Raw genomic sequence first — 12,177 nt, forward strand, 5'->3', positions numbered from 1 at the left:
GGCTGGCCACAGCTCTGCGAGCGGCCTCGAGGTATTTTCCGCTCCTTCCCGCCGCGCTCCATCACTCAGGCGGAGCGGTGGGAGGGACGGCCTGAGGGGGTGGTCCTCCGCCGCCTCCCCGGGCGCCTGAGCGTGGAGGGCTCGGCACCTGCTCCCTCTGCCCGCCCCTCGGTCCAGGGGGTGACGCGCGGCAGCCGCAGCTCCCGAGCGGGAGGGGCGGCCCCGGTAAAGGGAGAGACGGCGCTGCTGCGGCTCCGCGCCTTGCTCGGGGCACGGAGTTGATGATTAACCTGCGGCTCAAGTCGCGCCCAGGGTGTGGTTTAACCTTGTCCGAGGTTGCGGTACCTCGGATTTTGCCTTTCTGCCCGAGCCCCTGGTACTGCCAGTTTTGCTGCTACGGGAGCGCTGCGGGGATGTGCAGCTCCCCGTTGAAAATCTCTACTGTTAATATCAGCCTAGACTTCGCTTTACAGTCGTTTTTGGAGATTTGAGGCTCCAGAGGTCGAGGTGATGTGGGACTCTCGGTCTCGGCGAGCATTTTTGCAGCAGCAGCAGCCTCGGGCTGCGGTAGCTGGCACTTGAATCCATGTTGGCTCCTTTTCCTCGGGCGTGAGCTGCAAGGAGCTCAGCAGCTTCGGCATTTAGGTCAGTGCTCTGCTTCTCTTACGTCAAGAAAGCTGTCAGTGTGGACCAAGCCAGCCTGCTCCCCGGGGCTGGAGGGAATGAGTCAGGGAATGGTTCTGGTGATAGCACAGAAAATACCTTCTCCCTTGCTGCCTGCCTCTGCTTTCCGGCCTCTGCTTTCTTGACACGTTAACCCTGGTTGCCTTTTTAAAAAGTGTTTAGCACTGTGTGATTTTCATCGCGAAATGATATGTTAGTATGATGGGTCCATTGTAACATCTATAATCTAGCTTTTTGCTGTAGTTATTCCTGTAATTTTTACAGCAGTGTTTTGAAGATTTAATTAATGTTTGAGGGTATTTTGCTCTATTGGAGGAAGCTGTTTGCCTGACTGGAGAAAGATTGTAATGAAACTTGCTAATAATTTTGTGAGAAATCTTTTTTAATATTGATCTTGTGATTTGGTTCATTAGTGCTTTCATTGTGGAGAATGTGGTTTTTTTCTGTGTACTTTCATCAGAAGTGCAAAGCACTTTTAGCTATGTTGAGTAGGAGAAGGAACTAATTTGCTCTACATCCATTGAGATGGGTGTTTCTATGGACACACTGCATTTGATATGTATTTAATCTCTTTTTCCAATGGCTCTCTTTAACTGTTAAAACCGATCAAATAATGCAATCCACTGAATAAATGTTGTTTAATAGTTTCATTAGGTAGTTGTACGTATGCAGTAATTTTTCTCATGGCATTTTAGGACTCTCGGAGTATTGTGTGTTCAGCCCTAGTAATACTTGCTTATGGTTTAGTTTCTTATCGTTGTAGTGTAATTTTTTAGTTTTCCTTGGGGTGTCTAGGGTCCATTGGTAAATTAATTTACATTTGGGGACAGACTTTTTAACAGGGTCTGTGGCAATAGCGCATGGAGCAATGGTTTTAATCTAAAAGGGGGTGTGTTCAAACTATATATAAGGAAGAAATACTTTTCAATGAGAGTGGTGAAACACTGGCACAGGTTGCCCAGAGAGGTGGTTGATGCCCTGTCCCTGGAAACATTCAAGGTCATTTTGGTCAGGGCTCTGAGCAACCTGATCTCTCATTGAACGTGTCCCTGCTTATTGAAGGATGGTTGGACTAGATGACCTTTAAAGGTCCCTTCCAACCCAAACTATTCTATGATGTCAATTATTTTTCTATATACTGTTAAGTACCACAGTAGGATTTACTGGTGTAACTTCTTTTTTCCTCCCTGATATTCAAATTGGTTAAAGGAAAGCTTGTGCCAAAGAAAGAATCCAGACCTGAATTTTTCCATATGCTTGAGGAAGAGAATTTTCGTGTTGGCAAAGAAAAGAAACTGACGTTTTTCATCTCACGATACAATAGAAACTCAGTTGTCCTGAACAAAACAGTCCTAAAGTAATAATTGCTATGTTATGCCAACCCTGCAGTCATCAGGAATTGATTTGAGTGTTCCAGATGTGGACTGGTAATGACTTTGGGATCTAGTTAGACTGCTGTTTGCTCAAATCTAGTTTTCTCTGACATGTTGTGTCAATTTGGTTAGATTTGGTTTAGATTTAACTAACAATATACGAGCACATGGCTTATTTCTTGTTTTACTGATTTCTGTCTTTACCTTTTGAAACTATTTTTTCTTAACATAGAGTAGAAGGGTTTTTAGATACAGTTTTTGAAACTGCTTTGATTCAGGCAAGTGAACGAACATACATACCCAATTTAACTTTCTGAATCTGGGTATCATCATCTTGTTGCACTCTTGTTCAAGCATAATTTGCCAACTTTGTCATTACATTGACAGTAAGAACTCATAGAGGCTCCTCCCAGGCCTCCCCAAGATGAACTCTGAAATGAGTTTAATGAGTTTAATTTTTTTGAGGCTTGATATGTATGTTGCTTTCAAAGAGCAACATATCTGTACAAGAAACCGTTGTCTAGAACACACTTAGGAATATCGGGGAAATAACATTCAGGGCATATATTTAGAAAATTGTACTCAGGCTGAGAACATATGGTATTAGTGTGTGTCTTCTAAAAATATTTTCACATGCAAATTACACACCCGTTGGCTGCTTATTTCTAACCAGATTGTTGCTGCGTGATGGTCCCCGAGAAACTGAATATGGAGTGGGAGGCACCAGCTGAAAACTTTTGCTCTGAAGATTTTGTTTCTTGGGTTTTACGCTTGCTTGATTTTTCTTCCTCTTTTTCCAAAAACTAACAAAAGAACATTAAAATTTAAACTTGCAAAGTGCCATTTTGGAAAGATAAGAGTAATAAAGTAACTGATTATACGTATAGCTCTTTTTCTCTGTTTAATGCTTAAATATGTTAGTGATGTTCTGTTGTCAGATATGGACTACAAGAAAGCTTAGTCACCATCATCTCACTTTCATAATTTCTGTGTATATAAAGTCAAGGTGACTGTGATTATAAACTTTCTTGCATTTCATAACTATTTTTAAGCCAACAACCTACTAACATTACTGATTTTAATGTGTACATGTAGTATCCTTTGGCTATTGCATTGCAGTATTTTAACCAAAGGGAGGGACATCTTTTTTGAGACAGAGGTTATAAAATCAGTAGCTAAAATAAGAGGCCAGGTTCTTTTTTGTAAACTGTTGTCTGTTTAAACCTTTCTCTTTTTTCTGAATTAAAAACCTCTTATATTTTTACACCTTTTTTCCCTTGTACTTTTGAAAAGAACTGCTATATTTTTTCCTTACTATGGTACCTGTAGCCTTGCCAGAGGATAAGAAATCTATATATTGCTCTGAGTAAAAGGTAGACTTATTTTTTTCTTCTTGGATCTCATAAGAGTGCCTTTTATTTTGGCATCCTTAACAGGAGCATATTCTTTGCCCTGTAGCAAAAAGAGAAACTGAACACTTTAGACCTGATGTAGTGTTCTCAGAAATCACTGTAAAGATTTCCATTTGGGAGTTTCATCTGGCCTTCAAAATACTTTTTCTTAACTTTCATTCTATTATTTCAATTATTTTACCTCGCTTTCCTACAGCCTGTAGGCTTCTGACCCTACTCCAGTAGGGAACAATAGCCAAGACTTAACTTAGTAGCTCTTGTGTTTTCAGAAATGAATTATTTTCAGGAATATTTCTAGTGGGAAAATATCAATGATGAAATGTTGATGGAAGAAATTGAATGGGACTCAGCATGAGGTAATATAACAACAGTCAAACAAAATTCATGTCTCTGTAATGGCAACGATATTGGCTAGCTTGATGTTAAGGACTTGAAAAGCTGATGTGGAAATTTGGAATTGCATTGGTTAAAAGACATACAGAGTAAAAAGGATTAGAGCAAGACAAGTGTTTTGAAATTAAGTGAACAAATAGATAGTATTTGCCCGGATATGATATGTTGGTTTCTGGTTTCATATGTTAATTGGTGTTGCTCTTTTAAGGCGGGTTGTATTTCGCTCTCCTTTTTGTTTGGCCTTTATACTTGTTTTCCCTTTCCCTGCATGAAAGTCTGAGATTTCTAAGGTGATTTTTAGTTTTAACTGGCTTACATCAGAATTCAAAGACATGTTATCAGTAAGGTGATTTATTTGTTTTGAGAATCTTGGTTTTCAGCAATAGCAGCTGAAGGCAGTGTTTTACAGGACTTAGCACATTTTACACCATCCCAATTTTCCTATCTCTATTTTCTGTGTATTCATAAAAGGGAAATTAATGCCAAATTATAGCTATGCAAATAAACAATATATGGTATAACACATGACACTTTAAAAAAGAATCTCAATTGTTTAATTCTGTTTTCAAAGTAACTTTGAAGGCTGTTTTGTTTTCTTGAAAATAAGTAATCAAACATAGTAATTAGAGTTGAACCCTTGTGACTCTTGGGAAAAAAAATTCTAAATATCTTGCCTGCAGAATCTGGTTCCTCTGTTTGCAGAACAAAGAATATTAAGTAACACACTCGCTGTCCAAGAAATTAGACAATTCTTGTTACACTCCATAACGTGCTTCAAGACATTTTTCATGTATTACAGTACAAAAGGAAGGGGTCTCTTCAAGCAAACTGATTCTAAGTTGGCATGATGTCGATACTGAGAAAGAAGAAGGAGCAATGATACATTTTATGAAGTTTTAAAATGACAGATTATCCATTCTTACCTAGTTAAGCTTATAGTGTTACCTACCAATTAGAGACTTCTCCCTCTGGTACTTACAGCACTTGAGCTAAATTTTATCTCTATTGTCTTGTGGTTCTTTTCTTATTTAGTCTTGCATGTTTTTGCTTTCTACAGTCCCATTTGGGGAGACATCTGTCCTGTGTGAGGATGCCAGTACAGTTATAGCCACTGACACTATACATGACCAGAGGCTCCAGTTTCTAGCATCTCTTTCTAGTAAGTGCTGTGTAAAGGCAAAGAAATGCTAATGCTTATTCTGAAGAGTTTAAAAATACCTATCCTATCTCCTCTTTCTTGAATTGCCAGTATATTGCATACTTACCTGATTTTTCACAGAATTGCATGAGTCTAAATAGTTTGTTAAACTTGGTGGGGGTAATTCTGTGTGAACTTAAAGCCTTTGCAAAATCTTTCCTGTTTCTGAATTATCCTTTGATGGGGTTTTTTAATGTCTGAAAAACGTAGTATCAGGCTTGGTGTTAATATGATTGTGAATGTATTTGTTAATGTATTTGTGAAACAGGAAGTAAATCTGATGATATGAATAAATTTCTTAGGTAGGGATAATGAAAGAAAATAATTTATATTTATGAAGTAGAACATAGATATGTTTATATTTTTATATTATATATTATTTTTATATGACAGATTTTATTTTGTGGTGCTGAAACACCACATCATGATTGAGTTTTGTTACGCTAATTGCTGTAAGAATACATGTGGTTCTACACACTCAAAAAGCAAGCATTTTGGGCCTGGAGACCACTATCCTTCCTAAATAAAAAATTTTTAAAAATCCTCAAAGTATTTTTAGAGCCTTTTGCTGTAATTCTTGGATCCTGTGTTGGTGAGGGATGTGGGAAGTAAATGGAGCGATGATGGTGGTAACCAAAAACTATTACATTTTTTCCCTAGAGCCTGACATATCAATAGTTCAACCTCTGGCTGAAACCAGATATTACTAACTTCTTGTTTGCTGATGCAAATTTATCACCCCTCTTATTCTCAGGTGTTGCAGGTTATTGGCCTTTTAAATGCATCTTATTGTCCTCTTCCCTGTTAATCTCTCAACCTTCCTTTATACTTTAAAATTAGAGATAATATATTTCAAAGCTATCGTAATGTTCAGTAATTATTCTACATAAAGCATCATTTCTACCTCTGCCTTTAAAAGAGAAGGGAATGGCTGTAATTTTCGTTTTTGGTCTCATAGTGCTTTTTCCTTATATCAGAAATGTTATTAACTAGCCACACTGGCAATTTTCATATAACCAGTGGTGTGCTATGCAGAACTTTTGTGCTGATATCATTTTCTGTAAACAATACAACATAATTGACACTAACAATTGTTTCTTTCTCTTTTTTTTTCTTTTCTTTTTTGCTTGTTTTCTATTGAAAGCTGTCATGAAAGTAGTTTCACACCTCAGCCAAAACTCAAAACCAATCATCTGCTTTTTATATGGCAACAGCACCTAGCAAGGTGTGGACACATCTGTCTTGGTAGGATGTCATGAGAGCATCTCCTTGCAATTTGTTTCTCTTCCCTCAGACAAGGTGCCAGCACAGTGACTTGTTCCTTGGTAGTCAGGTATTGAACTTCCTGCCTCAACTAGAATGCCAAATACAATACTCCTATAAAAAGTTGAAAACATGGAAATGCAGTTAGTTTTGCCACAAACAACTACTCTCTAGGAAAATTTTACTGTCTAAAATACAAAAGCAATATAGTTTGGTGTTAAAGGGAACTTAAATATTTAGTAGAATTGATTATTCAGCTTTGTTAATCAGACAAAATATTAAAGGTTCTTTACGCAAGTACAAAATAAATTTCTACTTTAGGTAGAAATTTGCTGGTGAAGATGCCCTGTCAGTTTGGGGATCCATCTGATCTCTCATTTATGGGTTTAGAATTGCTTGCTTGATTCTTATCTCTTGCTGCTTCATACGTACATCTTTCAACCATGTCCCTTTCTTTCATGGTCCTGTGGTTGATGCATGTGCACCATCACATGAGAGACCCCTGGTGGCCTAGTGGTTAGCGTGCAGGACTTTCACTGCTGCGACCACGGGTTCTAGTCCCCGGTCTCCTGGCCTGATGGAGGTCGTTAGCCCTGTGTGGCCATCCATCTATGAGAAGGACACTCTAAACAAACCTACGTCCTGAGGACCTCACTGCCATTGTCCAAGCTTGCTTGGCCCCGGCAGATGAACCTTAGGATTAAAGGGTGGGCTCAGTTCAGCGCAGGCTGTGTCTCACCTAAAAAATCCATTGCGCAGGCTGGAAAGGTAAAAAGACCTTTCCCCAAATCTTCGTTCGCGAAGATGGGCCATTATTACCATCACATGAACTTATTTCTGCCACTTATATGCAAGCTTGTTGAGAGGTCTAAATTTAACTCTTTTTGTATATAGTTAAGAGAAAATTGTTGAAGTACCCTGTACTTTAAGAGCTGGTATATCAGGTCAAATAGGGAGAGGCCCTATGCAACCTAGCATACAGCAGTGACTGTTAATGAATGCTTGGAGAAGGCATGTAAATAATGTCTGGAACTGTAGAATTGAAAAGGTTTTCAGTGTATTTAAAAAATTCCAGAGCCTGATGTTTTAAAATGCCTTTCTGGTAGGCCTAAGACCAGGCTTATCAAAGCTACTAAAGTAAATTCCTTTTTTTCTATATAACCTTGTGCTGTTTATTTCTTGTTGTTGTTGTTGTTACCACTTAAATAGTATTTATATGGTTTACAATAAAGTGTCCAAAGTATTAATATTTGCAGTTACTTACAATAGCAGGTAATAAATATTTAAATAAAATAACTTTTTAGAAAATAAGGTTTTTTCTCTGTTTAATTTATGTGGCAGAGTCCATATATTGCCATACAGCATAGATAAAATGTTACTGTATTTCTTGCTTCAGCACACAGGACAATACTGAGCTAATATAAGGCAAATTTATTTTGTAATTCAACTTGTGTGATTGGCTAATCATGGTTTTATAAAACTTTTCAAAATTTTTTTTAACCTGTGGATTTTTTGTGGTTTTTTCTTTTTTTTTTTTAAATGGGTAGTGCTGTACCATATAAAATCACTTCTTCATGCATGAAACAAAGGTGTAAACTGAAACAGAGATGAAAAATGAAGGTCCTTATAAGAACAAAACTGGAGGAACAAAACAAAATGGCAGGACTAAAATAGAGGTTCCCAAACTTAGTCTGCTGAAGTTTGGTCACTGGCGTTGATAACTACAGGACTGTTGCTGCCAGTGATGTTAATTTCTCTGGTTTTATAGGTATCTCTCAGAGCAGGACCTCTATTCTGCATTCATCAACCTGTGAAACACACCTGAAACCAGGACCTGGCTCTGTGCTTCTGCCTCACTTAGTGGCATTTTACCACCTACTTCACTCCATCCTTTTCTCATCTATCAAAATCTACCCCTGTACTGCAGGGCCCCCTTTGAAAATTGCTCTCACACAGTACCTGCTTAAAAGACATTTAAAATGAAATGGAAGCATGGTGCTGGTGTTACGAGTGTAGCTAGGAAGTACTATAATGTTCCATGCTTAGGAATAATGTATGACAAGTAACTGGTCCCACAAACCTTTCTGCAGATAAGTAATGCTATCAAAGGCAGTTGAGTGCATTTGATTAAGGATTACATGCAATTAGTGGTCTGCAGGGTTAGGAGTACAACTTGTATCATTAATGAGTATTCACATATTAATGCTGCTTTGAGCAGGAGGTTGAACTAGATGACCTCTGGGTTCTGTTCCAACTGGAATGATTTTTGGTTATCACACTTGTATTATGCAAATAGGTATTTTATTTGTAAAAAAAAAAATTAACTGAGTAAGCTAACCTCTAGCAAATCATTGCCATTATTTTACCTGTTGCATAACGTTCTAGCATGGAGTTGCAAATTTCACCTAAGTTTAAGATTTAAAACAGTAAGAGAAATACACCCATGCCTTCTTATGTATTGCTTCAAATTTCTTGTATACAGTTTTATGTCAGTTTGAATTCCTTGTACAGCTATTCCTTCCTAGCATACAGTTGACTTGGTTCCAGTACTGGAACTAGTCCAGAGTAGAGTGCCTGAAAATGATGCTTTATGTGCAGTTGAACTGTATGAATGGGCTTAAGCTTATTTTGCCTAATTCAAGTACCACCAGTGTCAACACTTCAGTAACAAAGCCATCAGTGCAGGTTAGCAGCCTAAGAAAGGCTTGAGGCCTTTCCAAACTTTCCAAAGCAAGGACTCTGAATATGCAAGGGCATTCTTACATTAAAAAAAAAAAAATCCTAGCCCACCACCACTCCAAAAAATACCCAACAAACCCCACCACTGTTAGAGTATACTATGTAGATTCTGAATATACATAGATGTTGAGATACAACTGGTTGAGTTTAATAAACAACAAATGTTAATTGAATATTAAGATGGACAGTATTTTTATTTAAGAAGTTGTATTTTGATTAACAATAGTATGATCCTTCTCATGTGCAGGGAATTCCTATGAATTTCCTTCCTGTTTTTGGATAAAATTTGTTTCCATTGATACCTCTTTAACTGTTCTCATTTAGTGTTGTTAATTATTTACTTTTAAGTGAGAAATTGGTGATAAAAGAGGAAATCTCAAAATTACTGCTTGGATATAGGCAAGTAAAGGGCCAATCACATTCACCTGCATGTGATCAGAAATGTTTTTATGTAACATTTTAACCCTTCCAAATATGGAAATTAATCTCAGTAACAGGATATAGTTGTCATGTCTTATTGGTATCAGTGTATTTCAGGGAAACATTTGGTTGTATGCTTTTATTTAAAAATACGAGGATGGTAACATTGCAAGTATTGTTTGAAGGACTTGACACATCTCTTGGACTTTCAGGGACTATAGAAAACAATTAAAAGGAATAAGAGGTGCTAGGAAGAAGTGGAGTTATTTCTTTATGCTACTCTTCACCACAGAGATGTCATATACATTTTATTCTTTTCAAATAATATTGATGGGAAGTTATGTGATTATGGGATTAGAGAATCAAAAGACTAAATGCTAGAATAAAGTGCTGAAGACTCCTAAGTCATAAGGACTTGATGCTGTTCATTCATTTAGTCATTCTAAAGGATGAAGTGGCTGATCTGCTAAGAAGAATGCATCTCGTTAGGATGAGATGCTGTGCCAGAGGACCAGAAGCTATCAAGTGTTGTACATAATGTACTTTTAAACTGAGCACAAGGAGCAGAACTGGAATTTGCAGACCAAGGACTCTTATTTTAATGCCACTTAAGTAGGTTTGAATTCTGCATGGATAATCAAGTAGTTCTGTGAGCACAAGATCCAATAGCCACTAGCTTCCCATGTAGTTGTATCTTAGAGGGAATGAAAAATACCAACTGCAGCTGGGGTAGTTGTAAGGTGTGTCTCTCATCTAGGTACTTGTTCCCTAAGAGCATGGGCATATGCTCCAGTCTGTACTTCAGTTTGGTCAGTTTCTGTGTTGGTCTTCTCTGTCCACCTGCCCAGTACTTGGAATTCTGAATTCTTATTAAAATGTAAATGACTTTTCAACTTTTGTCTTTGACAATCTTTGAAATCAGATGGTGGATTCAAAAGTTAGAAAAGGTCTGGCCTAACTTAAGCAGACATGTTAAACAGCAGAAATCTCTTCTGTGATTAGCAATCTAAACAATGATCTAAGTTGCTTCTGTTGTTAGTGGAAAAGACAGATGTACCCATGTATCCATACACTCACACACCGCATGTAGTTCATCCCACCTTAAACTGGCAGTGTATGGCCTCTGGCAGGAAACTGTAACCCAAGCAGTTTTGGTGTGGCCCTACGAGCACTGGCATTTGTACTGCAATTAGCTATGTGGTCTTGTTTGCTTACTTTCCCTCCAATTGTCTTAGCACAGTCATTTGTGCTGTCATGCAGTGACTTGAGTCAGAATATTGATCCTGAGGAGTCTATGGCAAGCAGCAATTTTTAACCCAAGTCGGTTCTTCAATATGGTGTAGCGGGTGGCTCCACCAGCAGATACATCTGCACAAATGTGGTCATGGCACAAGGACGAGAATAAGCACCATGAGGGTCATCTCTGTTTGAACTGGCATTTTACCAGAATAGATGCTCATCCAGTTATGCCTCTAAAATCTGTCTTAGATGTGATTCATCTTGTCCTCAAATAAGCATCCAAAGTAAAATGCTGCATACATTCTGTAAAACGGGAGAAAGTTGTGAGGAACTTGAGGGCAGCCTTCTAAAGCTGGCTATATAAGCGTAACACTGGTAGACGTCATTCAGTATTTGTAGTTATAAAATAATTAAAACTGGAAGGAATAACTTGAACTACTTGGAATATAATTCTATATTACAAGTAAACATTCTGCAAAAATACGTGTATCGTTATAGATACCCTTATGAAAACTTCTTTGCAGAGAAGAAATATATAATGTATGAGAGACAGCCCTAAAATTTATTGAAATGGTGCTCTGCAGTAGCATTAAATGGAAGTTCTTTATCTGGGTATTTCTACTCAAATGAATGGTCCATCTGGTTTCCTTAATTCCTTTATATTTCATCAATCACTGAATATACATACCTTTCATGTGGTTTTAAATGCTATTGATAAGCAACAAGTTCTTGAAAACTAACTGAATTATTTTCAGTAAGTTTACAGAAAATAAAGCTGCTGTATTTCTTGCTTTCAGTTCAATTTCTTCAGATTATCTGTAAATTTTCAATAATGGCAATACATTCATTCTGCCATTTGGAGGAGCCTGTGCCACAGAATAATGATCTGAAGAAAGCTCACTTATTTGCAAGGAAGAGTCTTCATTTGGGAATTAGCACCGATGCAGCTAAGAGGTGCTTCCTCAAGTTCAGGTAAGTTTTCTTAAATTATCCTTATTTGGGTTTGGTATGCTGGCATTTCATTCAAACGAGCACATATGCAGTGTCCTGTCAGACCCTTTGTGTTGGTCATTTGACACGTGAAGTGTCTTGAAATGAAAAGGCATATGCAGTAGCACACATACTTACAAGATGCATGGAGGGAAATTTTTGTCTGGAAAATAATTTTAGTACCACTTATTATCTCTGGAGTAGCTGTTGATGGAGAATATGATGATCTTAATGACACAATTCCCTTTTGCTGGAAGCTTTTTCATAATTTTCTTATGTGTTTATTATATGAATTCAGTATTTTGCTAAGCCAGGAGTTGTTGGATCTAAATGTTAGTTATTAGGTCTCAAATCATTCAGAGGAAGTAAAAAGGAAGTCACAGACAGGTTTTCACAACTTGGAAATTTTTCTATTTAAAAAAATCAGCTTTTGAATTTTGTGCCAGTAAATTTTTATTTTTTTTTC

General features: G+C 37.6%; 1 long non-coding RNA gene across 10 annotated transcripts in view; it reads left to right on the forward strand.

The window, feature by feature from the left end:
* Window positions 1-33: 33 nt before the first annotated feature.
* Window positions 34-12,177, forward strand: part of LOC113964985 — a 33,651-nt gene continuing 21,507 nt past the window's right edge. For 6 of the 10 annotated variants that reach the window (XR_003533385.1, XR_003533386.1, XR_003533383.1 and 3 more), the window contains exons 1-4: window positions 34-645; window positions 4,920-5,021; window positions 6,205-6,393; window positions 11,519-11,693. This is a non-coding gene — a long non-coding RNA (uncharacterized LOC113964985). The remainder of the gene's footprint in view (window positions 646-4,919; window positions 5,022-6,204; window positions 6,394-11,518; window positions 11,694-12,177) is intronic. The other 4 variants (XR_003533380.1, XR_003533382.1, XR_003533381.1 and 1 more) reach the window with 4 other exon arrangements.

This window comes from Neopelma chrysocephalum, unplaced genomic scaffold (genome assembly GCF_003984885.1).
Source record: "Neopelma chrysocephalum unplaced genomic scaffold, ASM398488v2 Primary Assembly neopelma1_43, whole genome shotgun sequence".
In the NCBI taxonomy this organism is placed as follows: Eukaryota; Metazoa; Chordata; class Aves; order Passeriformes; family Pipridae; genus Neopelma; species Neopelma chrysocephalum.